Below are 27,592 nucleotides of genomic sequence, written 5' to 3'. Positions count from 1 at the left end.
ATGGATCTGGTAAGTAACAACATTTGGGCAGCAAGTCTATACGGCTCTGAAAGGTCTCCAATAATGAGCGGATTCAGACCAATACACGGTTGGAGTATTTGGCCTCCTTATCGACAAAGGTTGCTTTCAATCACGCCATATCTATTCCCATATCAATCATGTAAATGAATACAACATTATCATCGACGAAGACATCACTTAAACAGAGCAACCCAAGTCTGCGTAAAAAGGCAACTCGGAGGCCCGCAGTGTTCGCGCATAAAGATAAGGCGCGCCTCTCGCACATGCGTTATGTGAAAGTCCACACATTGAAATAAAAATGATTTACTCTGCACCCCAAGGCAACGGATCCCATACTGTGTTTAAGGCGTGCTTAATTTTTCAAGATAACATATTTTATCTGCTACAAAAATAAAGATATGGTATTGAACCGATAGGGATGATTTACGTGGCCGGTTAAAAAAATATATATATTGGCAGCTTTATAGAGTGAAATGTCACTTTAATGAGGAACTTTCCAGTTTTATATTTCCTCCTTTAATGAAACTCCATTCCATATGAGTTAATGCTTTTGCAAGTATTTTAAAATTTTGAGTTTTGCTATTAGGTGGCGCTGAAAGCGCTACCTATAAAGCCAAAACTATTGTCATTAAAATGAGACCTTGAAACATGGGCTTTGGATGCAGGTTTGTTTTAATGCTTTTCAATGCAGGTTGGCATATGAGGATGGATACATGGTAGTTATTCGGCCTAGTGGAACCAGCTGGCCCTTTGTTATATTTCTGGAAACAGCATTTGATCAAAGTGTGTGCTCTTGGACAAATAACAGTTTTTGTATGATACAGTAGTGTTCTGGCATATATTGTGGACACTATAACATAACTACATGTTTTCAAATGCCATGCAAGAAACTTGAATGGGTGTTGTACATAACTGCTTTCATGGCGTTTTCCAACATAAAAAATACTTAAAAGGAAGTTAGTCACATTCCTTCCCACTCAAAACAGCCTCACAAATTGTTTTTAAAAACCAACGGAAGGCGAGGCTTATACAAGTCAACCCTAACCTTCTAACTCTGTACCACTGACAACTAGCACACAGAGATGATTTTGACCCCCGGTTTGTTTGTTTGTTTATTTGGTATAGTGCAAAACCGAACCCAAAGGGTAGCTGGGCGCAGACAATACAAGGATACTTGAGAACTTGGTTACAAGAAAATACAGTTATGCAGTTCAAATTCGAAGCAAGGTACATGTACAAACTAAGTGCGAAAATACAGGTAAAGCTAGTTGACCAGAAGCCAGTTAATCTAGTTGCAATCATCAGGGGTCTCTAGAGCAGGTGGGCGGTGGGGAAGTGTCATTGGATCGTATCCAAGTGAGGACTTTCCGCCGGAAGCTAGGGTAGGGTTGGTCCATTCTGAGATCTAGAGGGAGTCTGTTCCAGGTTTGAGCAGCTATGACTGGAAAACTAGAGCCGCCAGCTGTACTCTTTTTTTATCTGGGCACCACTAAGGTATAGGCATTGGTTATTCTTGTGGGACGGTTAGAGATTCTCTTGTTAACTCTGTTTACCAAGTAGGGGGAGCTATGTTGTTAAGACATTTAGAGGTGAGAGAGAGGGTTTTGAGGGCAATCCTGTCTTTGATTTTTAGCCAATGGATATTTTTTCTGGAGGTGGAGATGTGAGCTCTATTAGGGATATTTAGAGCTGCTCTGATGGCATTATTTTGGAGAGTTTGGAGTTTATCAAGAATGTACTTGTTAGATCCTGCATATAGAGCATTACAGTAATCCAGTTTAGAGATGATAAGCGCGTTAGCTAGTGTAATGCAGCTAGTCTCAGTTAGGAATGGTCTACATACTCGGATCAATTTGCAAGTATATGCAGTGGAAGATGCTAAGGAATTAGTTTGTTTCATGAAGGTGAGCGCTGAGTCGAGGTAGACCCCAAGGGTTTTGACTGCAGGCATCACTTTGATAACTTTATTCTCAATGTTGAATGAGACATAGTTCGGGTCAAGTTTTTTGATAGCCAACTCTGAGCCGAGGATCAGTATCTCCGTTTTGTCGTCATTCAGGCAGAGGCTGTGGGATGCCATCCATGCCTGAATGAGGAGATATATCTTGTTTACTAAGGCCGTGCCTTCCAAGAAGTTGCCCGAAAGGGGGATGAGGATCTGAGTGTCATCTGCGTAGTAAGTGTAGATGACACCCAATCTGTCCAACTTGTCAAACAACGGTTTAGTAAAGATGTACATCGTAGGAGATACAAATGATCCTTGAGGGACACCGCATGAAACTTGTGTGGGATCAGCCGCTGCTAAGGGGGCGAAGACTCTCATTGTCCGTTTTGCAAGGAAGGATTGTACCCAGGTTATGGCATCACTTGAAAAATGAGCGGCAGAACTGAGGTGATTGCATAGGATTGCATGATCTACCAAGTCGAAGGCCGCAGATAGGTCAAGGAGGAGTAGCATAGCTGATTTGCCATTGTCCTTCAACTCATCAATTTGGGTCTTAAGGTCAATCAGGGCCATTTCAGTACCATGAAGGGGCCGGAAACCGGATTGACGTGAGCCTAATAAGCTGTTGGTTTCTAAGTAGTCCTGAATTTGCAGGTAGGCTACTCTGTCAATGATTTTAAGCAGAAATGGGACAGTGGTGATGGGTCTGTAGTTTGTCGGTATTGCGGGGTCAAGTGTTTGTTTTTTTATCAAGGGAAGCACCCAAGATTGTTTTAGGTTATTAGGCACTAGGTTGGACTTAAAGGATGATGAAGGATCAACACACAGGACACACAAGTAAACCAGAGAGGGCAAGTGAGTATAATTCCCAACCTGCGCTCGCATTCCGCTGTGCTCTCATTCCCCCTTCACTCTCATTTTCCTCTGCATGCTCATTCCGCCTGCGCTCTGCCTTCTCACCTGTGCTTTCACACCCCTTTGCAGCTGCTACCATCGTTGGACAGTTAATACCAGTAAAAACACAAAATGTGCTCTTTTTTGTTATTTTCTCTAACCCCCTTCAGCAAACTAGGATTCTGGGAAGAAAAGGAGCCACATTTGGCCGAGATATCTCTTGTAACTAAAAAGTTACAAGGGATTCAATGGCAACATACCAAAATTTCCAAAAAAAGGGCGCTGCACTGGGTGGGAAAACCTTCAGCAGTTAAGGGGTTAACGGAGCTCTCATCCGCCCAGCTCTCTACCCACCGATATATGCCAATGGGCTTTCACCTGCCCAAAACAAAACCGGGTGTTTTCACCCACCATAGGGCCACAAAACGCTGAGAGCTATGAAAAGACCATGATGTATTCAGTGCTGGCCATTGGGCTGGCTCTCGCCAGATCCGAGATCCGGCACGAGATGTGTAGCCGCATCTCGGATCCGGCCAGAGTCAGCCACCACAAACCCCAAACCCATGCTCTGCGCTGAGTTACATGAAAAATAAAAAATGTAAAAAACGTCCGCAACAGCATTTATTTATTTATGTAATGTTTGTCGGATCCATGGACCCAGATACATTTTTTTTATTCATGCAAGTTTTGTCGGATGCTTGTATCCGACAAACCTTGCATAAATACATAAATATACAGGTATCCACAAACATTACATGAATAAATAAATAGGCCTATTAACATTGGAACAATGACACACGATGCATCCACCCAACTGCTCTCAGAGGGGAGCTGCAGGAGCTGTGCGGATGTGGTTCAAGAAAAATAAAACATTGCTTCTGGTGAACAGAAATCACCCCATTTGAATAGTATCCAATGGGGAGTTTTTTTTAAATAAAATTGGATGCAAATTGTGTATTTTAAAGAATATTTAATCAGCAACACTGGTCAAAACTATTATCTGCACAGCAAATAACTCATCACCAGTACCATGGAAGTGGTTTAAAGTGGAATTCATATATAAAGCAATTGCGCTGTTTTAAACTATTATTTTAGACATTTCCTTTGATTGGATGCCAACTGCCAGCTCTGCCCCCCCCTGCCTCCTCAGGCACTGCCCCCCCCCAATCTCCGCCCCCACCCGGACCTTGTGGGATCCCCCACCACATTTTTTTCCATTTCCACCACTGGATGTATTGAGATGACACATTGTGGTGGCTGGGAGTCTTGTGCTCTCAGTAGAGGCGAAGTACTGTGACAAGGAAGAGTGAGACTAGGAATAATGAAGATTACCGGTACGGTACGTACCCAGCTGTTTCTAATATGTTAGCAAAAAAAAGAGGTTTCTGGAAAAGAAGAGCCTGAATACCGACGACCTGAAACAGGACACCCGTTTAAGAAAGCAGGAACAAAACAGATATCATAAGAATCCGTAACTGTTTATCCCCCCACCCCCTTAAAAGTGGAGTTCAGGTGTCAAACATTGTTTTAAACATTATTAGGCTAGGGTTCATTCTCTTCGGAGGGCGTGGGGGGGGCGCCTTATTCGGAACGGACAGGGACGCGAAAGACGAACAAGAAGGTACAGTGCTTAGTGTTGTTTCTTATACGTGTCGAGTACTATATGTTAGTCCTTTTTCTATGCTCGCGCGCTTAAGTCACGTTAAGACACATACTCCGCCTTTGCAGCCAATAGCTGTCATAGCTTTGCTCCAATAGTTAATCTGCGTCGCAAAGGAACAGCCAATCAGAAGGCAGGTGTTGAATAGCACCTGACAGGCGGTAGTCCAGCAGGTGAGTGGCTCAAGGGGGAGTTTATGTTACTAATGACGAAATGGGAACTGCGTGACGCTGACGCATTTGTTGGATCATATGCGGGAAGGCTTGGGTTCAGGAGCAACTAGGAGCACGAGTAGCGTTAGAATTTCGGACCCTCAAGATTCACTCACCGTGCTTGCTCAAGTGAAACACATCACATATGTCAGAGTATGATTATGTTGTAGGACAGGAAATGTTTCAATAGATCGCTGACGAGTTTGATTTTTTTTTTATCTCCCCTTGAAGTTAGACTCCCCGAAAACCTTACATGATCTTAGCTGTTTGAGCGTAACAACATGGTATTTATGTACATACATGGAATGTAAGTGTATTTGTGACCCGATAGACGGGAAATCTGCAATCTGTTGGGGAAGTCAAAGACTGGGGATCGGATGTTCAAGGATCGAGAGTTTCCACTTTGACAACATGTGGGTTGTAGTTTGGCATTTACCTTTTTAAATTCTGAGTCTACAAAAGTCAGCGTGTACATTTGTGTTAATTGAAAAGACGTTATAGGCACTCTTGCCCTGGGTGTCGGGACTGGAACGACAACGAATGCTAAAAGTCCGGGAAATCATGGAATGGTGTTACACTGTTTGCATCTCAGCCCACGAACCGCCCACAGCCCCTCTGAAGGGTCATTGCCGTCCCTTGTGGGCGGTCCCAGAGAGCCTAATTTGTAAACCTTGGTGTGAGTGCGTGTGTGAGCCTGAGACTCGGAGATTGGATTATAGAGGGCTCAGGACAATCGGGAGGGCAGGCTGGGACAGATATATGACACAGCACCACCGGTATGTAGTTCTACGACGAAGCATCTTTTACGGTTGTTGCATGGGTATTTCAAGATCGCTTTGGTTGTTTCATGTGCACAACACCCGGTGTATACATCCAACAGGCCCCATTCTAGTCGGGGGTTGCTACTGTAAATCTAGTCCTGGTTTTAATTTTGCATTGTGGGATTTGTAATCCCAGCCCTCTTTAAGTATTGCACTCAAACTGGTTCTGAGGGTGGGCGATGTACGTATTTAGTCAAGCAATTGCATCATTTTGGAGGAGCATAATTAGTTGCGTTTGGCACTGTGTGTAACTCTAACGTATAAGAGGGTGGGCATTTCCGCTGCAACTAGACATTTAAGATGGAGGAATTTTTTTCACACTTGAAGGACCAGCCAATGTGTCAGTCCAAGATCCAGGCAGACGGTGGGTATTTATTGCACTTTCTATCATATGTGAGATTAAGCACTGTTCTTTGTACCTAGATGGGACTGGTTGGGGTAGACAATGTTGAATGTAGAGCTAACCCATTTATTCCTTTCGCACTCCACAGCTTTTGAATTTAGCCAAAGCTAAGGCCTCACTCCCACACACATCTGCTCTCACATATAACTCAAACACTTACACAACGCCCTTGCCATAAGAATGTAGCTACCTTGCATGACGAAAAATCTAACTGTAGTTACACGCATAACTGCCCTCTTACACACATCCTCTTTGCTTAGCCCCTAGTATACCTCCTTCCACCCATCCACATGCCAGTCATTGGTGATTAGCAGGGCCTTGGCCACCCTCTCATAACTTTAAGGGCTGAAATGCACATACACATAATGGCACCTCCTAATGTTCTCTTACTTTGGCACATTAAAGGTTTCCACACGGACTGACAGCAACGTCTCTATAAAGGCTACCAAAAGGACTTGTATAGTGGTTACGTGCACAGAAAAACTGCATGGTTACAGGAGCTTCTAGAGACTGCATTGGCATATAACATTTCCTTCGGGAGATGCAGTCCTTGTTTTTTTTTCCTTTTTCTTCTGGTACTTTTAGCCCTATACTGGGGTAAAGCCAGGCCTACAAGTTCTAGATTGAAAAGAAACAAAACTGAGCTACCTTCTCGGAATGGAATTGGACATCTGTGCGTAGGAATTAAAATTCCTGATGGAGTTTCATGGGACTTCAAGGCCCGTATACAGACTATGGGAACAAGGTGGCGCATATGAGCAGGGCATGGGTGGACTCCCTATAGAGGATTCCCGGGTACAGCAAAGCTCCTAAGAATGTTTTACTGATTAAACAAGCCAATTATCAAAGCTGCATGGTTACATCAAGCCCTCATTAGAGTCTGTATGATTACATAAAGGCAATTGCCAGGCTTCTGCTAGAGTCTGCATGAATGCAGGAAGGCCATCCCTGTATAGTGACCGGGTACATGAAAAGCATCACCTATCCAGACTACATGGGTGCAAGAATACTTACCCTCAGTCTGAATGGGTACAGCACTGCTTTTCACCATATCACTTGACTAGGTATTATAAGCCTCCTTTTTGCAACAGTCAGTAATGGTATCACAGGAGTCCTTCTCTAGAGTGTGAAATGGCAATGTAAATCCTACCGCTGGATTTTTAATAGGGAGTTGGTGAAGGCTTTCCTGATGAGCTGTACTCTGCCTCTTCCAAGACCACTAGACTCAGGGGGGGGGGGGCAACAATTGGACACACTAAGACAAACACCCAAAGGCAGCTTTAGCTGTGCCTACGTTGTCACGGAAGCTCGCCTATAGCTGCCATTAGCCACTACCCTTCCAGTATACAATGTTTCGTTTTTGGTTCCTTTAATCTGGGTTAGAAAAAGCATCCATGTTTTAGTGTGTGGGAGTTGTTTGAATCCTCTATATAACGCCTTGGTGTCTGAGAGGATAGCACATTCAGACCTGGTCATAAGTCTCTCAGTCCTGCATAATCAACCTAGGTTCCCTGAGAGTTCTCTGTGCATGCAAGGTTCCTCCCAGCAGCCAGTGTTTATTTATGTTTTTGCGTATTGCTCTATCAAAGGCAAATATGAGCTGTTTCATTGGTCGTTGCCAAGAATCGATTGCCTTGAACTTACATCTTGAAGGAGCTCTCTTATGTATTTTTATCGTCAGAATTTTGGTTAGTGAATCCTGTGCAAATGGACTGATCGGAAGGCCCTCGTTGGCAGCTAGTGAGGGGCCAGCTTCTCCAAGTATTCTATGGCCTTGCTGAAGTGAGCCTTATGCATTTTAATTTAGTTCAAGAGCCCACTGGTAGTCAGTGAAGGGGTTAGGTTTAGCTGTCTTGATTTTTCCCTTATTGAAGAACCGCTGTCTTTTTTTTTTTCTTCCCCAGAGCACAAAATATTGAAATAACTTACGTATGCCATCACCAGGTCTCTTGTCCACATCAGACAAGGATTATTTGTTGGAGTGCTAGGTTCTTTCAGAGCATGTAGAGTTTTGAAATGTGGTGTTTTTAAATCACTTACTTGGTTGGTCCCATTCAGCCAAGTCCTGTTTACCCTCTTCACTGGCCTAACTTGGTGAGCACGAACCCCCTTACCCCTCCACTGAAAGTCCACCCAGATCTTCCAGTAGATGTCAAATCTATAAAAGGCTGAATGATTCATCATGCACACTGGGGTGGGAGAGGATCATTTTAGGACGGACGTGGTGCGAGTGAACTAGACTAGGAATGACCAGGCAAGTCAAAGCATTACTTATTTGCCATTCAGTTTTCTCACAGTTCTAATTTAGCATATACCATACCCCAGACAGTTGCTCAACCAGCCTTCCCTATAAAAACATGAAACGCATTCTTTCTACAGAAGTGCGTAGCAGAGACGTATTGACAATATCTGATGCAGAGAAGAAGACAAAGCATTTCGGATCCACAAAACTACAGTGGTGTGCTACAAAACATTATGGATCCAGAAGACTACAGTGGTGTGCTTTTTGGCACCTGTTGATCATGCCTAGAAGTCTGGGCACATGTAACTGTATCACAAATATCCTGTGGAGATGCCTTTCTGAGCCAACGTTGTAGAGGTAGAATTGTTGTCGCCTCTCACAGAAAGCTCCTCTACCTAGATCTCTTGAATTATCACTTGTATTCACCGACTCGTATTTGGCAGTGAAAGATTTAACTCCTATCTCTCCCATCGATTGACCATGGAGGAAAGTGAATCCAAGATCCGTTTAACTCTTAATTCTGTCTGTATATACATCATTAATCTGCAGCAGATGCAGACCTTGTTATCTTCAGGATTCACCAGGCTTGGGGTCAGGCACGATCTTAACAACTAGAGGTCCTAGATACCTTGTGCCTGTGCAGTGGTAATTAACAGCACCACCTTTGCCTGTCCCTTCTATCGAGCCTAATCAAATGGCTCAAGAGTGATCCCTTCCAACTTTATTAACGCCACCAACATCATGGGATCTGTTTCAAATGCTGTAGCACAAATACATGTAGCAGCCCGTTGAACCTCTATTGAAGAGCTGATAATACCCACAGGAAAAAAAACGAAATCCAGAATAACACTGGCTCCCCAGCCAAGGACCCAAGCTGCCTTTTGGGGGGTGAGCTGGGCGAGAAGCTGAGTATTTCTCCCATTCAACTTAATTCTAAACTTTTAGGCGAGATTTACAGAACCTGTTTTGTGGGAGGGTTTTGACAGTCCAACTGAGGTGATGAGCACGTGTTTTTCACATTTGGCCTTACCAAACTCTCTCAACTGAGCAACAAGGCAGACCTAAGAGATTAGGGATTTCGTGTTTAGGTACAGTTCACATGTAGAGACAGTCCAGTAATAGAGTTTCAAACGGATTTATAAAAAACGTACTATTTATTAGGTCAAGCACACGTGCAAATAAAACCTATGGGTACTATATATATACTACAGCACACAACTATTGTTACAGATTGCTCAAGAAACACACCAGACTCCCATAGATGGTTCAAGGGGGTTTTATTAATAAATTCAGCAGGGTGCTAGGGTCATCCCCATCTCGTCTAGAAATTGCGTTTTCCCCCTTAACTCAGACGTCCCTGAGTCCGGTTTAGTAGCTAGTGAAAGTTGACCCGTTTTATTTTATCTCTAACCTAGCTGATGGGGATGACCTAAAAGAAATTGCCTTATCGAACTAAACTCCCTCAAGGACTTTCTAAGCTAGCCCTACACTACCAGTTCACTTTTAAAACGTTATTGTTTTTACAGTATAACAATTTCTATCAGTGGTTGGGTACCAGCATTCGCATATTGATTGATGTACAGGATTGAAATTCCCCCACAATATCATTAACTCTTCAAAGCTTCATCACTTCCATTTTGTTTGACACACACCAGCATGTTGCCTTTCGTTAACAAACATAGCTGTTTGTGACAGTCGGCTACAAAATCTACTCACTCTCTAGTTGTACCGTACAAATAACCACCCCCGCCATGTTTTCCATCACTCTCCAAATGTAGTATTTTCTTCACGAGATGGTCGGTTCTGAATCATCCATCTATTTGTGCACTGTAGGATTGAAGTAACTCCCAATTATCCCTCGTTCTTGTCTTTGTTGAAAGCAGGCTATAGTAATCTCTTTCCATTTCCTGTATACGCATCATATCGTTTAGCCATTTGTATAGGCGTGGGATTCTGTTTTGCATCCAATGCATCGCTATGCGCTGTCTAGCGAATAATAGTGCCAGTCTTGCAAACCTATAGTTTTATGCGTTCTCTTCAGTTTCTCGGCACAGCAAATATGAATAATGTCAGGATTTTATTAATCGTTTCCTCTAGTTCAGAAACGGCCTTTCCCAAAAAACTTGCAATGTTATTGCATTTCTATAATATGTTTACGAAGTCTGCTTTTGCCATGCCAGATTTTGAACAGTCATCTAATTTTCATATTTCTTCGTTTAATTGGAGTACAGTATAATCTATGTATAAACTTGTGTACTAGTGCCAATCTGGAGTTAATTGATATATTTCTGGTCAAATTGCATCTTTCTAACACTTGTGGTATAATTCTGGTAGTTATGAATGAACCTTAGCATGCCTGTATATTCGAGTAGATTCTAGACCCCAAACCCATGCCTGCTGTACTCCATATCTCCTCCTCTATTACGGTACACTCTACCAGGGATTTGGAAAACTGGGACAGTGTTTTTAAAAAAAATACTTTTTTTACTGCTTCTCTCATCCTATGATATGATGGTTTATTTGTGTGTAGATTACCGCTCGGTGAGAAGAATGTATTCAGTGTGAAGAAGTCGCTGCTATCATATCTTCCCAGATGTGGATTCCCAGTATCTGCCACGTATCACTTTCAGTTGGTTAGTAGCTACCTGAGGATCTGTGGCCTCCTTTCTGGCACTTTGCCCGATTTAGTCTCCTTCCTCTCACGTCCTGATGTGCCTTTCCCATGATCTCTATCTTCTTTTACTCTCTACTGTCCTGCTTGCAATTTCACCCACCTTCACTCCTACTCCCTGGGTCTTCCTCCTCTGTTCCTCACTCTATCTAATATTGCCTCCACCCTTCAATGTCACTGCTGCCTCCTCTGCAACTACGGCTCCTCCCAAGTCGCACTCGTTTCACTCTCACAACAACTTTACATTAACTCCCTCCAATATTCCCCCTTACTAATTTTACATGCATACTCCACTCACCAACCAATTCCTCACCCCCTCTACAGTTCGCCGCTATGCTCTTGTCGACCATCCTTCCTCCAACTGGAATCTTCGTATGCCACCTACTCTGACTTTACTCTAACAACTCACCACTTCCTTTTTCCTGGGGTATCTTTTATCTGCCTCTCCAACCTCTGGTTGGTTGCCTGGTCAATCTGGCCCTGTGGTTCCCACCCTAGAGGAGTTGCATACAGAGAACCGTTCGAAAAGCCAGTTAAGCACTGCCCCTTTTTATTGCACAGGGCGGCCTACATTATACAGTGTCGTGTTGGTGAGTCTTGGTGTATTGTTCCCCCAAGCCAAGTATAGACCAGGTCTGTGGTTATATCTCCGGTTCCAATCTTTGGTGGTCTAGGGAAGTGTAAGCACTCCTTCCGCTGCTTGCACCTGCGCTGGGGAGCAGAGCAGAGCATGCCAGGCAGCCGCGTAGGCTCTCCGCCATGTCTGGTGTGCTCTCTATTGGTTTTCTAGTCCGCCACATCACGTCAACGCAATCCATGTGGGGTGAGGGACTCCACAAGAGTGGTATGTGGACTCGTACCCCAAACTCCAATTTCCGAAATTGCCACCCCACGGGTACTCTGGCGTGCTGGGGTCACTTTCATTGTTCTTCTTGCAGGATGTCCAGTGGGTGAAGTAGGTGTCTGGTTATGGTCCGGCTAAACAGACTTGAAGCAGGATGGGCCATACGACCTTGGACACTGACCACTGCTGCTCGTGCAAATTAGATGGATGCCGAGGAAACGGACAATCAAGAGCAGCAGCAAAGAAACCCTGGTCCAGGGGTGGCAGGCTCAACTTGAGGTGACGGCAGAAAACAGGCTCCATGCAGGAGCCTTTTCAGGATGGGCAGAGCTGATGCTGGCAAAGATGTTCCCAGGCCATGATATTTAATTTGTACCGCACTCATACACAAGTGTTTCAGAGCGAGATGGGGCAAAGGAGGGCAAACAAGGGAGGACAAAACAACAATCTTACTAGGCCCAGTGACACTGAGAACGCAAGTGCAGGGGAGAGCGGAGACATGGAAAGTGCTCAACAAGGGATACAAACAACAACTGGTAGTGCAGCCAGCAAGGTGGCAAGTTCAGGGTTTAACACGCAGACAAGAGGTGTCTAAGTGCAGGCAAGGGGACTGTAGGGTTACAGATACAGTCCCAAGTGCAAAGATTGCCAGGAGGCAGTGCCAGTGAGTGGATGGGTCGGCAGGGACCTGGGCCCGAAGTCAGAGGGTAACCAGGTGCAGAGTACCAAAGCAGACAGATCCGCAGGGGAGAGGTAGAGCGAAGGCAGAAGGAAAGAGGAAGGTCTTGAGGTGCTTCTGGAGATGGTTCTCCTCAAGTTTGAGTGGCAGGAAGACTGTCCCAGAGGGAGGCCCCAGCCGAGGAAAGAGATCTACCCCCCAACTATTTGCTTGGAGAAGCGTCTGACCCTGAGGAAGTTGGTGGTGGAGGAGCTTGAGTGGGAAGGTATTTAGGGAGGGAGAGTTGAAGGTATTTTGGACCCAGACCCCAGAAAGCCTTGTGGACAATGCAAAGGGTCTTGAATTCAATCCTTGCAGCCACTGGGAGCCAATGAAGGTATTTAGAGATTTCAGAGCTGGAGAGATACAATCCCAGGGCTTGAGGCCAAGGACCAGTCTCACAGTCCGGTTCTGGAGCTGGCCATAAACTGAATACCCCCAAGTTCCAACTTGCAATGGTCTTGGTTGGAGCAGAGATGCCTGATCGCTGACTGTTCAGTCCACAGGAGGGTCCTGGGACACTTCAAAGTCCACCAACAGCAGGGCGAAGATGCGTTCATAGAATTAGGTGATCCTACCAGTCCAGGGGAGGAAGGCATAGTTGAAGGTCTTCCCTGGTTGCAGGAGGTGAAGCAGCAGTTTTCAAGTGATTGGCTTTGGCAATTGTTCATGCTTCTGCTGCAGTCTTCCCAGTCTCCCAGCTCCAGATCCTCACTTTTTAGCCAAAACCCATGCTCCGTGTTGCCAGAGCCGTTACTGTTGAATCATGTTGAGCCAGCTTCCCAGCATCTGCCAAGCAGCAGACATCCAGTGTCTAAAATATGTATTGGGATGAGATAGCCCGAAATTTCAGTTTCAGCCACACAAGGCATAGACAAGGAGCCCTAAGCAGGAACCCGCAAATGGATGCCATTACTTGGGAGTTTCCAGTTTCGAAGGGCAGGAAGACTGCCAGAAAGCAATATGTCCAAAGGGCCGGTCTTAAAACATGCAGAGCAGTCGTTGTGAGTATATGGTACTAAAAACACAGTGGAAAAGGTTGTATGCTTATACAATTCCACTTGGCCTACCCACGTGACATAATCTGGTCTGGTGACCATCATCCACATGATTCTTGTTCCGGTTCTCAGGCAGCAATACCTTGCTCTCAATTGTGATGTGTAACTGGACGTGCTTATGTCTTTGTCAGAGACTAGCATCACAGTCATATGTGCCTTCTGGTTTCTGTCAACCAGTCACATTCACTTGTTGCTCTACCGCGTGTGAGAAACCTGAGGGTGTTCTCCCAAGTAGAACTCGAGAATCCCTTCTTCATGTGGCCAGGGAAGGGCTGGCGCTTTCAGATCCCAACCTCTCTCAGAATCCTTGTTTTCATGTTGCCCAACAGAATACTCCCGGTCATTCTTTTCCCCGTCCCTCTTATTATTTCCTGCACTGCCAATCTGCTCAGACAAAACACTACCATTCCCACAATTCCCGTTTGTCATTTTATGATAATAATCCCGGTCATTACCATTTGTTTCAGAAACCCTACCAATCTCGCCCTTCTGAATTTACCAAGCCACAGAGGATGGAGAATATAATTCCTGATGTGACCCCCCCCTTTTCCGACACAACCACTTTCTCCCGCCACGAAAGGCAACGGACTAACAGTATAACTGTTAACCTGACATGTCCCAACCCAAGGGTCAGGCAAAGTCAGACAATTGTCCAGAATCACGCACACCTGATGGCCCTTTCCTTTCCACACAGCTAGAGCATGAGAGCACAAGACGAGCAAGGCAGACCGCATGACGAGCGAGCTAACTCAGCACGGCAGTTCAAGAGGAAGAGAAAGACAGCGCGAGTCGAGAGGGTGCCAAGGAGAGAAGCGACTTTGCCCTTTCCGACCAAGGCCCGTGAAACCTCTGCAGAAGTAATCGTAAGACTGCGAACAATAGCCAACATGTGTTGCAGCAGTTGTCAATGGTACACATGGTCCTCTGCCGCTGACAACCAAGCCTGGTAGAGACACTTGGCCCCATGGTACCGGCCTTGACTCCAGAGACAAGAAAAGCCAAGCAGTTCATCACAGCCGGTGAGTTGAGGGGAGAGCCAATAAGAAACCGAACTATGTTGAACGAAAGTAGCAAGCGGCTGATTAAAGAAAGTTCAAAGAACTGTTGATACGCAAGGGGAAAGCCAACATAGAAGAGTCAAGCACCACGTGGGTATTCAGTCGGGGACACTCTGGGCGATTACCCTGTTGTTGTACTACTGTTACCAGAAGGCCTTGGGAGAAAGGCGAGAAGGGGGTCAAAGTTGTCATATAGGGGTCTAGTGAAAACCTCTATACAGCCGAAAGCCTTTGACTGACAGATGATTGTGAAGCTAAGGTAAGCGAATCCCACATCGTAGTTGTAGTTGGCAAGAGTGAACCCGGCAGAGGGATGTCCACAGTGAACTGTTCAAGGCATTAAGATTTGTGAAATAGATGTCACAAAGAAGATTGTGTTGAAATCCATAGTGAACCCGACAGAGGGAGGCTAACAATCGAGAAGAGTCTGAGCCCGGAAGATTGGGAACCCGGGGGTGAAGAGCTATCACCCAATCACAAACCATCAGAGAAGAACTTCGGAATGAATGTTGACCTTTTGTTTAATATTTTGGGAGCTCATCAGACCCTCAGAAGCGAGAAGCTTGAATACCGAAGAGCCCGATACTGTTGAAAACTTCTTGTGGGTCCGAGCCTGTAAAACAGGTTCCAGGGGTGAAAAGGCATCACCCAACGTGGAAGCAGAAAGGAACTTTTGTTTTTTTATTTTGTTGAAGACATCAAGTCCTCGGAGGCAAGAGACTTTTTTGTAGAAAAGAGACTTAAACACTGAAGGCCCTGATAAGCTGAGAGCGGAACTGTTAGCGTGTGCTGGGAAAGCTCAAGTGTGTGCTACGTTCAAGAGTCCTACCTTGTCCCGTGCTCAAAACGTGGGGAAGGGAGACCCCGACTACCGCATCCTGTCTTATTTATGAATACTTCTTTCTTTCCTGTGAACCCTTTCCCACACTTTGTTTATATTTAGCGTAAGGATTGGTAATAGGTTTTTCTTAGTATAGGCCCTTTTTATTTGACAAGATGCCACTAGGACTGCCTTATTTATTATTTTTTGATGGTCGCAGCTTGCCCCCTTCTTAGATTAGGTGTTTTTCCAACCCGCATATACAGTTTAATAAACACCCTTGAACTGTGATCATGTGTCTGGCTTTACTGTTGCCACCATGAGTTCCTTACACGCGTTACATTAAAAAATATGGCTATGATGTTGTTCTGTTATGTTTCTTGGCATTCATATATAGCGCTCTATATGTCATTTGTATGACCTCAAAGCGCTGGCAGGTTGAACGCTCTCGGGAACCGTAGTTCTGGTCAGTAAAGAGAGGTAGAGTCGTAGGGTGCGTGGGTGCACCAGATATGTGTGCAGCTGATGTAAAGCCGGATGGTAGCTGCATCCTAGCGCTAGGTGTGATGCTGAAGTTATCAGTTGGATGTGTGCAATCTGGTGGGTGGACACCCAGACTGGGCTGTGGCTGCGTTAGGCCTGAAGGATGCATATCTGAGCAACAGGGCCGGAATGTGCTCGGCTAGCTGCGTATTATTAGGGTGATAAGGTGTTCATGGGGTCGTATTCGTATGTGAACGGCTAGGCCGAATGAATCAGGGGTATAGCTGTGTTCTAGTTGTATGATGGTGTATAGTAGAGAGTAAGCGTAGTGATGCGATATGATGGTTATCTTTGTGGCAGGACGGCACACACAGGAACTAGGGCGTAGGGCATTCCATTCAGTCAATTCGTCCAATCAAAGCCTCCATCCATTTCATTCATTCCGTCCGTTTTATCCATTCCATCCATTTCGTCCACTCCATCCATTCTATCCCTTCCATATGCTCCATCCACTCCATCCATTTCATCTATCCTATCTACCATTTACATTCTATTCAAATGATTCCATCCATTTCATCTATTCTGTTAATTGGGTCCACTGCCTCCATCCTATCCATTGCGTCCACTCCATTCCGTCCGCTCCGTCCACTTCATGTCAATCATTCCATCCATTTCATCAACTCTATCCATTGCGTCCCCTCATACACTGGGGCCTCTCCATCCATTCCGTCCACTCGCTCGATTTCCGTCAACCCAGTCTACACTGTTGTGGATGTGGCAGCTTCACGGTCATTGCTTATGAAAGAAAATATACTGTTGGCTTCAGCAGTCCCCTTCCTTGTGCTTTGTAGCGCAATTTTCATGTATTTTATTTTCTTTCATTTTTTCATTACATTCACAACGTTCCTCTTCTCTCAATAATGCTTTCCTCATATGAGCCTTCATTCTATTTTCTGTCCCTACATATGCAAAGCCAATAAAAGCATTTATTCAAGTATATTCATCTTTGTGTTATCGTATGTATATTCTTGTAAACCCTTTGTTTCATATTTACTCCAGCCTCATTCCTATTGGCCATTTCATTTATTTGCTTCTTATCACACACTTTCTCTTCAATAAATCTAATTTCTATGCTATCAATTAACATGGATAGTGTGTCCTCAGTATAATCAGTCAAAGCACAGAAGGAAAGCCACTATCGTGGCATACATTAATACAGTAAGGATGTTCAAAGTAGTGGGCCCAAATATGTGGGACATCAGGGGTTTGACCCTTTTAAGGGGGAAAGGGACCCCTCCTGACCTAAGGTAGGCGGCCTACCAAGGCACATGCCAGAGCCGTTCCTATTCCAGAGGCAGGGTGAGGGAGCTGGGAGTGCCCAAGTCCTTGCCCCTGCTCCTTCCCCTCCCACCTATATGTGCTTTTTGATGATTCTGGTACTGTAGTGGGTAGCTAGAGCCAGTCGGCACAAGTTAGGTCCCATAATGGGGATTCTGGGTTGGAATGCGGGGGGAGAGCGGTTGGAGGTGCCTTAGGGGATTGCAGTGTGTTGTGTGGCTGCATGGTCTTTACAATAAAGACATACCTTTCTTTATCTTGCCTCCACCTCAGTCACTTCATTTTGGCGATGAGGATTGAGAGCTGGGGACCTGTGTTGACGGCCTGGTGTTCGGAGTTGCTCTTGACGTGGTGACCAAAACTGTAGATCAGCATCTGAGGCCAAGGGGTGTGATACGGTGAAGGAGGCTTGTTCCGGACAATGTAATTCACTTGTGGGTTAGATGATAGGACCTGTGAGCGTGATCCTGCTTTGCAGCCATCATGGTTGCTGCGGCAACAGTAAACAAAGTGCAAGTGTGGATCTCCTTTGTCCCAGTGATTTATAAAAAAAAAAAAGAAACTTCTGCACTGGCACACTTTGGAGTAGGAGGTTGAGGCTACAGCTGCAGAAACTTGCTGCGAATATCTGGTATACAGATAAGTGGTATCAAATGAAAAAATGTCTGACTGTACTTCCACCAGAAATATTCTTACTAAATCCAGGCACCCCAGCTTTTCCTTGGAAAGAATGGAAAAGTATTGGGGTAACTACCTGGGTGCAGTGGAATATGAGGGAATGACGCCCTTGAAAGAAAAGATGTTATTGTTGCATTCTTTGGGGGAAGAGGGCCAGAGGAAGTGCAGGGAATTACAGTCACTGACGGAGGGTCAAGGAGCGGGAGACTGAGATGTATACTAGGAAGCCCTTCTTCAGCTAGATGCCTATTTTGCTCCTAAAATTAATATAGCGATAAATCGTTATAACCTTTACACATGGAAACAAGAGAATGAATTGGTGGAGGAGTATGTCCTTGCTTTGAGAAGTCTGACATGTTCGTGTGAATTTGGACGGATGAACTTATTAGATCAGATCATCATACACAAAAATAATTCTATTGTACAAGAGAGGTTGACGGGTAGTATAGCTCAGTGGTAAGGCGCTCGTCTTGGAAGCACGACGCCGCAGAGCAACACCATTTAGATTCCCGGCTTCCGTGCTTAGAAACCGCTTCACTATTAAGCACATCATGAACAGCCTATTATACATTATGGAAGTGTGGGAATCTGACTCTGGAGGAGACCATAGCGATTACTAATAAAGTGGAAGACGAGCAATTGTGTTCTCGGATGATAGTAGAGAAGAAAGAAAATGTGGCGCAGTACTGCTTGAGGAGTACCAATAAGGAACAAGTTCAGATGAACTTGATTACTAAGAAGACGAAGAAGAGGGAGTGAAGAAAGATGAACCGCAAACGGACTCTGATGCACGTGGGGAAAAGAAGAAAGTGGTCTCCTGAGGGAGAAAGAAAGAAATGTTGGTTGGTCACTGTAAGGATACGCGACAAGGTCGTGCCACGATTACCTGGTTGTCACTCTTCACACCACACTGGTACCGTACCTCCCAGAGCATTGAGGGGCGTTGTTCCCCGGATGCACTTTGTGCCTTTGGCTCAACGGGTTTTAGTGACTTCTAGGAACCGTCTCACGGAGCGTTTACGGTTGCCCTGGAAACTGGGTCATTCCGGGCGCCGTAGCGGTCACGTGCAACGTGACTGAGGATCACGTGACATTGGGCTCTTAAGCCGTTACGGGAATCGGCTCGGCGCTTCTGATTGAAGTGAGTTATTTGTTTCTTGCTTACCTTGCTTTTGTCTCGCCCTTGGTTGTTCGACCCTTGCCTGCCTAACGGATTGCTATTGCCTTGACCCTTGCTTGGATATCTGTCTGCTTGGTACTTTGACCTCTGGCTACGTTTCTGGACTGTTTGTCTTCTCCCTTTGCCTGCTTTTGCCCGCACTTTGCCAAACACTGCCTCCATTATTAACCACCCTCTTGTCTAAGCCATAGACACTTCTTGCTTAGTACTCACGTACGACCACAGTACCCACTTGCAGTGTTGGGGTCCCATTACCAACTTGCACGGACCTCTAAGCTGCGCACTGCTTCTCGACTAATCAAGGAATCCGCACACTCCAACTACACCATCTACAGGACATCTCGGATCTGCCTTATTGAGGACTCTTGCAACTCAACGGAAGAGCGTGAAAACAACCTCTGGTCTCGGAATCAGTCGCCATAAGGTGTCTTCGTGCCGTCGGGTCCGGTGGTTTTTTGTGTGGACTTGAGATTTACGACCTCAGGAGAAGGCGTCCTCGTGCCGTCGGGTCCGGTGGTTCCAGGGAACTAGAGATTTGCCACCTTAGTCTTGCGTCCTCGTGCCGTCGGGTGGTTTTCTCCCTTCCGTGACCAGAGTTGCTCTCCTGCTACATCTATATTGGTAAGCCTTCCCTTGAGCCGAAGTGTTTCATTGTTACCCGTCTTACTAGGTTTCTTACGGCTATTGTGGTGTTTCAGGGGGAGTTCCGTTCAAACCATTTCTGTCCTTTGCAAATCTTACATCTCCTCTCTGCCCTACTATTAGTTGCCGTACAGGGTAGTGTTCATCTGCATTGTTTATGGTACGGAAGGATGCTTTGTGGATATTTCTAATTTGTGCATTTATCTTTAGGTCACTAATCCTGTCGAGAGTCGCAAACCATCACGTGGCAGATCCGCAAGTTCGAGTCTATACGACTGATCTCCATTCTTCCGAACAATGTTCCTATTGGTGTTATAGGTATTCGTCCTAACCCAAGGGAAATATTGTTTTGAGGAATTCTACGGCTATACTACGGGGTCAAGGCCGTGGTTTCCTAACAGTCACATCGCCAGTTTGAAGCTTTTTCCAGCCATCAACCAAAACTGTTCGAAATGTGGGCTCAAGGGGCATTTTGCAGCCACATGCCATAGGAAGAAAAAGGTATCATGTGTCCAGGAAGGAGAGGAGGCAAGCTCAGATGATGAGGGTAGAGTGGTGATGGTGAGGGAGAGCACTGAGGACTATTCTCACATAAAGTGCCTGTGATGTGGAAGACTGCACAACCTTTGCTAGGGGTATTCAACTGTCGGCATTCCTTCATGCAGCTTTGTAATGCCTCAGCAAGAGGTTCAGGACTATAGGCGGCACTCCAGACGACGTCGGATTGACAGGAAGTGACGCATTATGGAGTCCATGTTCCCCCAAGCATACCACACGAATTGTAAGGAGGGACAGATTGGCAAGTACTCACCTGAGAATATCGATTGCCCCTCAAGGCCAGAGCAGAATTCGAGCTGACCTTCCTGTCCCCTGTGTGGGAACACCCCCGAGTGGGGGGAACCGATCAGGTTGTTGTTAGCACGGCTGTTTCGGGCAAATCACCTGATTGGCTTTGAGGATGGGACGGAACTGTGTTAACCAACAGTGCTGATACTTTGTTGCCTTTTGTTGGTTCTTTTCCTGAAAGGAAGTGGATGTCGCTGAACCGGGAGATACTTGTTACCACTGCGCAGGTACTAGACAGCAGGTCCAGAACGCTGGATGAGGACATCCCTACGAACAAAGCCCGACTGCAAGGAGCCAGTCTTTTCTACCTGAATAAAGGATTTGTTTTCCTAAGCAAATGCCCAACTCCACCTTATTACAGTGCCCCAGTTGCAAAGTCAGAATTGAGAGTTTCCTGGTGGAGATTATGGTAGACAGTTGTTCACCTTATTCCAGTCTAACCGAAGACAGATGGAAGGAGGATTGAGAGTTTCCCTTCCAGTGTTCAAATGTTAGTGATCCTTGGGGACACCAAGGATCCAGGATTGTTATCATTGAAATGGTTACAAGTGTAGTTGAATACAAAGGAAGGTTAGCGGTGATCACTGTTTATGTGGCAAAGAAACAAGTGGACATTCTTGGTTGGAGAGATCAAGCGGCTTTAGGAATTAGACTGGAGGCCAGGAGTGCTGAGCCGGTGTTGATGGTGAACAGTGATGCTAGTGAGGAAGACCGATTTCCTGAGGTGTTTACTGAGGAGGATGGATGTCTGTGTTTTTTCTCACAAGATTGTAGTGAAACCAGTGAGTCACAAACTGAAATGCATCGCGAGGTCAATCTTGAGCGAAGTTGAATCCGAACTGGGGAGACTCCTGGAGACAGGCATTATAAAAAGGGTAGAGTCTTCAGAGTGGGTCAGCCCTATAGTAGTGTCACTGAAGAAGAACGGAAAGATAAGGATGTGTGTTGACCTCAGGGAAATCAATAAAAATATTGTGGTGGGCAAGTATCCGCTGACTTTAATAGAGGATATGCTGAACAGCGTCAGGGATCCAGCAACATTTAAGAGTCTGTACCTCTCAGCGGCGTATCATCAGATACCACTGACAGAGGATTGTCAGATGCTGACCACGTTTACCACACCTTTTGGCCTTTTTTTGTTTCCGACGAATGCCATTTGGTTTATCCTCGACTGTGTTGTTTTTTCAATGGGTGTTGGAACAGAATACTTAAAGGGGTGGAGTGCACGTGGGTGTATCAAGTTGATATCCTAGTTTATTAAAATACCTTGCTGGCGTATGATAAAATGTTGCAAGAAGTGTTGTAAATTGCGAGATAAGGTTCTGACTATTGAGCGGAGTAAGTGTCGCTTTAGGGTGAATGAGGTAGAATATTTTGGGCATGTGGTGAGTGGCAAGGGGTTTTGGCCCGAGGAGGATGCCATGAGCGTTTCAAGAAGCATCAACCCCATGGAATAAGGATGAAGTGAGGGCATTCCTTGGTTTTGCAGAATTTTACAATACATTTGTGAAGGACTTTGCTGTGTTGTCTGATCTGATTCGGAGGTTGATGAGAAAACGTGTGGATTTTGTGTGGGATGATGAGTGCCAAATGGCGGTAGAGTTGATTAGAGCAGGGAATTGTAATTCCAGGAACCTTGGGAGTTTCAAGTTGGAGGAAGAGCGTATCATCACGGTGGATGCAGGTGTGAAAGGTTTGGGGGTGGTACTCTTGAAAGGTGTTGGTCAAGGCGGAAAGAACAATTTGTAATGCATCAAGGGCTATCACGGATTGTGGGAGTAGGTATTCGGTCATCGAGAGAGACTTATTGGCTTGTGTGTGGGTAATTGAACATGTTTGGGGCCGGCAGTTCATAGTGAGGACCGACCATAAGCCTTTGGTGGAGGTGCTCACGGTGAAGGGAATGATGGCGACACCCAGGATTGCTTGCATGTGCTTGAGAGTACACAAGTAGGATTTCAGGGTGGAGTACATGCCATACTTAATTTCGTGGTGGATTTCTTTTCGATAGTGCCTGGTGGTGGTGGAGAGTACTGGTAAGCAGGATTCGGTCAAGGGTGAGGAGGAGATAGTAGCTTTTCTGAAGGAAATGTTTGTAGATGAGTATGCTGTTGTCAGGAAGGAGGATTGGGGGAGAGAAGTGCTGGAGGATTGTGTTCTTAGCAAAGTGGTGGAGTGGAAGAAATCGGGATGTTCAGCTAAGAGCAAATTTGTTGAGGAGTTCAAGGGTTTTTGGGAGGAGAAGGATCAGCTTGCGCTGGAAAATGAACTGCTTTTGAGGAGAGGGGTGCTGGTAGTGCCAACTCATTTCAGGGTGTAGTTGGTGGACAAAGCTCAAGATGGGCATTCGGGTGCTACTTGCACTAAAAGAAAGTTGAGGGAGAGATATTGGTGGCCTGATATGGACATAATCGTGGAGAGAATTGTTTGTTAGAATGCAGAAATTGTGATAAAGCGCTGAAGACGCATAATTAAGAGTTGTCGCCGTTGGTGTTGCCATCTTGTGTGTCGTCTAGTGTTGCTGTGGATATTTTGATTCCGTACGAAATTCTGGGCTCAATCCCACGTGAGTGAATGGTGTGGCAGGAACTGATACGAGTAATAAGGAGTTAAAGAAGAGATCCTTGGAGGCGCAGGAAAGGTAAGAGAGGTAAGCCACGTGTTGAGGTAGTGGTTGGGTCATGGGTGAGAGTGAAGCGTGCAGTGCATGTGAATAAAGGGAGACCGAAGCTTTCTGAGCCCAAGAGGGTGGTTGCAGTGTTGGGCAATGCGGTGAGGGTGGCAGATGGTTCCATTTGGAATTTGGACAGGGTGGTGGCAATTGAGAGAGCAGGCTTGGAATGGTTGGTGTCCGGTTACTCTGAGTTGGTGGATCAGTGTGGTGAGTTTGGTGCTTGTGGAGGTTTGAACGGAAGAAGCCGGGCCCTAGGTGATGGTGCTGGTGCCGTGGTGGTTGCGGTTGCCAGTGGTGAGGGTATGCAGGGGGCTTTAGGAGCTTCAAGTGTTGGTGCCAAGGGAAGGAGGAGGATGGAGCCGGTGTGGATGAAGGATTGTCAAGGCACTGCTACTGTACTTCGGAGCTATTGTCTAGAAACGTTTGTCTAGACCTGCTGTCATTTCTTGTATTTATTTTAATGTTTAGACCTGTATTTATATATTTATTACATTTATATAGCGCGCAAACAGCCCAAGGGCATTGAGGCGCTGTTACTTGCAAGGGCTTGGTTACAGGGTTACAGAAGTGGTAGCAGTAGTAGGGCACATTACAAATCAGTGCAAAAATACAGATCAGTACATCATTCCATCAGTACAGCTTATGCAATGGGTCAGATGTTAGTATTCAAGGCTAATGGAGGGGGCCTTATGTGAAGAGAATAGTTTTCATAGCTTTACGGAAGGAGATGAGGGAGGCATGTATGTTATTAATGGTGTTTCTATTTTGTTCTTTGGTTACTTATGGTTTTATTGTTAGGGTTTTTGTTTGTGGGTTTTTGGTTTGGAGGGAGGGGTGTGTGTAATGGGTAGCTCGAGCTAGGTTCCATTATGGGGGTTCTGGGTTATAATGTGGGGGAGAGCGGTTGGAGGTTCTTCAGGGGACTGCTGTGTATTGCGTGGGCTGCAGAGTCTTTACAATAAAGACTTACCTTTCTTTATCTCTCCTCCACCTCGTCACTTCAGGTACCACTGTCAATCACCCAATGACTTGAATTATGGGCTGAGTTTTCTTTGCTTTTCCTCGGGAGTACGAGGACCATCATGCCATGCAGTACCGGGAGAGACCAGTGGATTGCTGGAGAAAGCTGACGACTTCCAGAAGGATTCGTGCACTCTAGCGCTGGCCAAAAGAGAGAAGCGTTACTCACGGCAACTCAGCGCAATAGGAACACTGGACCCATAGCCAACGAAGGAAATGACTCGGTTCCATTAGTCATCCGTTGATAAGCCTAGCTTTGTCCATACATTGAAGTTGTGGCAGTTGTGGCAGTTCTTTCGGCCACCTAGTCAATGCATGTCACAGCCCGAACCACTCATCTTCATTTGTAAAAACGAGCGATTTGGATTCTTAAACGATTTGCATCTCCCTATCACAGTGAATCACCTAGTCCCATCTGCAACCCAAAAGCCAGGTGGTGTACAATATGTCGGAACCCACACCTCCTAAATGGACCCGCAACTTAGCTTTGAAGTTAAACGCCACTGTCTCCATGTCACACGGCCAGTTGGAAAACCTCTGTAGGCTCCTTCATGGCCACAACACAGCCGGCACTTCTGAGGCTTCATTCGGCGCCTCTGGGGAGCGATGTCATCTCAGATCGCTCTCTGCTGATCATTCAGGTAGTCTTGTATTGCAGGACCTGGGATGTCTGGCTCAATATTTTATTTTATCTGCAGAGATTATGTTAAATATAAGACTTGTTAGTTCGTTCTGCGTGATGCTACTTACATTTTTGAGAACATGGAGCTTGCGTCTGTATTCAAAGGGTGTGCCCCGGTTATCGGTCGAGCTGCACTAACCCTTTCTCGTGTAAATGGCACAATATACATTTCAAGCAGATGCTGCTGAATTAACCCATCCCAAATATGATCTTTGAAGCATCTCTGCTTCCTCAGCATATCCTTCTGCTATCCCAGACAAATCCCAGATCCTGTAGAAAGAAATGGAAAATGAGATGTTACTTAATAGATCAATATTGGCAGGAAGTATTGCCTTGAGCTTAAAGATGCCTTGACTATTGTCCATTTTCAGGATGTACTGTTTTATACCATGGCTTGGCATTTCACAACAATGGTCTCTAAAAAGTGTATTCTTTGGGGAGGGTGATAAAGCGCACATTGGATCAGGGTGCAACCAACTCGTGACATGGGCAGTTTATCGAAGGCAATTTCCCCATCTGACAATGTCACCCTGCGGTAAATTCATTTTACACAGTGTGTGTAAATAATTCACAGCTCCCTTTTTAGTTCACTTTGTTTCTTATCTGGTATGCAAAAAACAGGGGCTATAACAAGTTTCCGTTTGATCCATTATATCCATGCAATAATTCGGCTCACTTTGGAAGGATGCCTTTCCCACCACCTTGTCATTTACGACATTTGCTGTGCCACCGGTCATCCACTTGATAGTTCATTAGTGGCATCTCCTTGTTCTAGAACCTGGAGATTGGTTGAACAATACAAAGCTTGGATGCGTGTGGTAGTTCAGTCGAAGAGCTTCTACAAAACCCAACAAAAACAAAAAAAAGACTTGATGAACTCGACTGGATCTCAACCTTAGAGAAAACTCTTACTTACATACTGACAGCACATCTACCACCAACAGCTCGAAAGTTAAACGAAATCCATTCCTTCCTAAAAAGACATCCTACTAAAAGCCTGAGATCTACCCTACTGAGGGCACGTCTAAACCTTTTACCATCAAACGAGATATTAAAGATTAGAGGGGTCTTGACCACAAACAGTTGCCGCTTCTGCTGTGTATCTTCAGAACCAGAATCAATACGTCATCTGTTACTGTCTTGTCCAGGAACACACCGTTTTCGATCTTACTTGTCTCATCATCTGGCCAAAGCGCACGTAACTGAAGAAGACCTTTGGTGATCGCGTTTGATTAGAGGAGAAAGGTCCTCGTGGACCATTGCAGCAGTAAACATTTTGGACCAAATTTTTGCCAGTTTAGCGTGAAAGTCTTCAGATAAGCGCTCAGTCATCCAGGTGATCTACGAACGAAATCATTGGTCGACCAGTCTAAACCTGAAAACTAACTTCTTCTCGGGGAGGTCTTCATACATCTATAAACTTTGTTTCTTCGCTCTTTTGAAATCTTGTAAAAATCGCGTCAGCGATTATAAACTCGTAATAAAAAATACATTTTCTGCATTGGTTTTGACCACCCGGTTTGTTTTGACAGTTGAAACAATACAATTGGGGGAAACCTTTTAAACCTTTGGAGTAACATTTTTCTTGCCCCATTCTGATGGATGCTCTTTTGAAGGCATTGCCACCATCTCCCATTAATTTGGAGCCCGATTTGGAACAGTTTGAAAACTTGTTGGTACTTGGCCAAACCTACATTTTCTAGCTCCAGGAAAGATTCCTAAATAGATAATTCATCACTCTCGTAATGCAATCCCCCAATTTCATCTGTGCTGCGGGGGAGGGAGAACAGGGACCGCTTTCAACCTGTGGCAGGGGGCCTATCAAGACAAAAGCCAGAGCCAGTCCTGTCCCCGAGGCATGGAGTTGGAGAAGAGGGTTGCAGGGGGGGAGACGGTGGGGGTTGTTGGACAGGGAGGGGTTAGCTCTCAACCATTAAACCCTCTTGGGCGTCATGAAAGAAAATGCCGGTAGCACCGTCTTCCCACAATTCCTTAAAGTATATTTTCTGGGCATAGATTGGTCTTTTATATTTCAGTAGGAGAAATCCCAGTGACGAAACCCAAGCAAAGTGAGTGGAAAGAGGTCAATGCTGCACATAAAACGACTTGCAACACCCTACAAGAAATGTGCTTCCAATTATGTGAAAAAGCAAGCAACTCACCACGGGGAAGGCAGTATGTTGTATCAGGCCTTCCGCATGCTAAAGAAACAGCAGACCGCCCATGCGGAAAAAGGGTCCGTGCTAATGGACGCGTTTAAAGCCTTTCACCTGTGTAACCTAGACCCTGGGGAAAGAATAGCCACAGATGGGTCGTGCCCACAAAGTTAGTTGTGCATTGGAACCAGTGGAAAAAGGGGCAGGGAACGTTGAACTAGGAAGAGAGCAATATAAAAGGAGAGTAAATGAGTGTGGGTTAAGTCAGAAGGGGAGGAGATATATATATATATATATATGTGATGCTTTGGCCTTTAGGCCTACACCTATCTTAGATAGCAAGGGCTGCCATTTTGCTGGTTGAAAACCTGGAATTTAGGGTTACCTGGGTTATGGTGGAGGGAGACCATGGTAGGTTGAGAAAGTGAAGCCCACTAGAGTACCCTGCCCGCAATTTAACCAGATCAAAAGCATGCATTTTCCTATTTGTGAAATACCCCTGGACCACCCATATGAGTGATTCTAA

The 27,592-nt window shown here is 45.4% G+C and overlaps 1 protein-coding gene across 3 annotated transcripts in view; it reads left to right on the top strand.

Moving 5' to 3' along the window:
- Positions 1-4,085: 4,085 nt before the first annotated feature.
- Positions 4,086-27,592, top strand: part of RUSF1 (RUS family member 1) — a 525,229-nt gene continuing 501,722 nt past the window's right edge. The window contains exon 1 of one of the 3 annotated variants that reach the window (XM_069651622.1): positions 4,086-4,199. The gene's annotated coding sequence lies outside the window, so the exon portion shown is untranslated. Of the gene's footprint in view, positions 4,200-4,576; positions 4,694-5,372; positions 5,509-27,592 lie in introns of those variants that run through there. The other 2 variants (XM_069651621.1, XM_069651620.1) reach the window with 2 other exon arrangements.

This window comes from Ambystoma mexicanum, chromosome 3p (genome assembly GCF_040938575.1).
Source record: "Ambystoma mexicanum isolate Mex_15411 chromosome 3p, UKY_AmexF1_1, whole genome shotgun sequence".
Taxonomy (NCBI): Eukaryota; Metazoa; Chordata; class Amphibia; order Caudata; family Ambystomatidae; genus Ambystoma; species Ambystoma mexicanum.
Note: the sequence above shows the minus strand (reverse complement) of the source record. Positions and strands in the feature narration are given on the sequence as shown.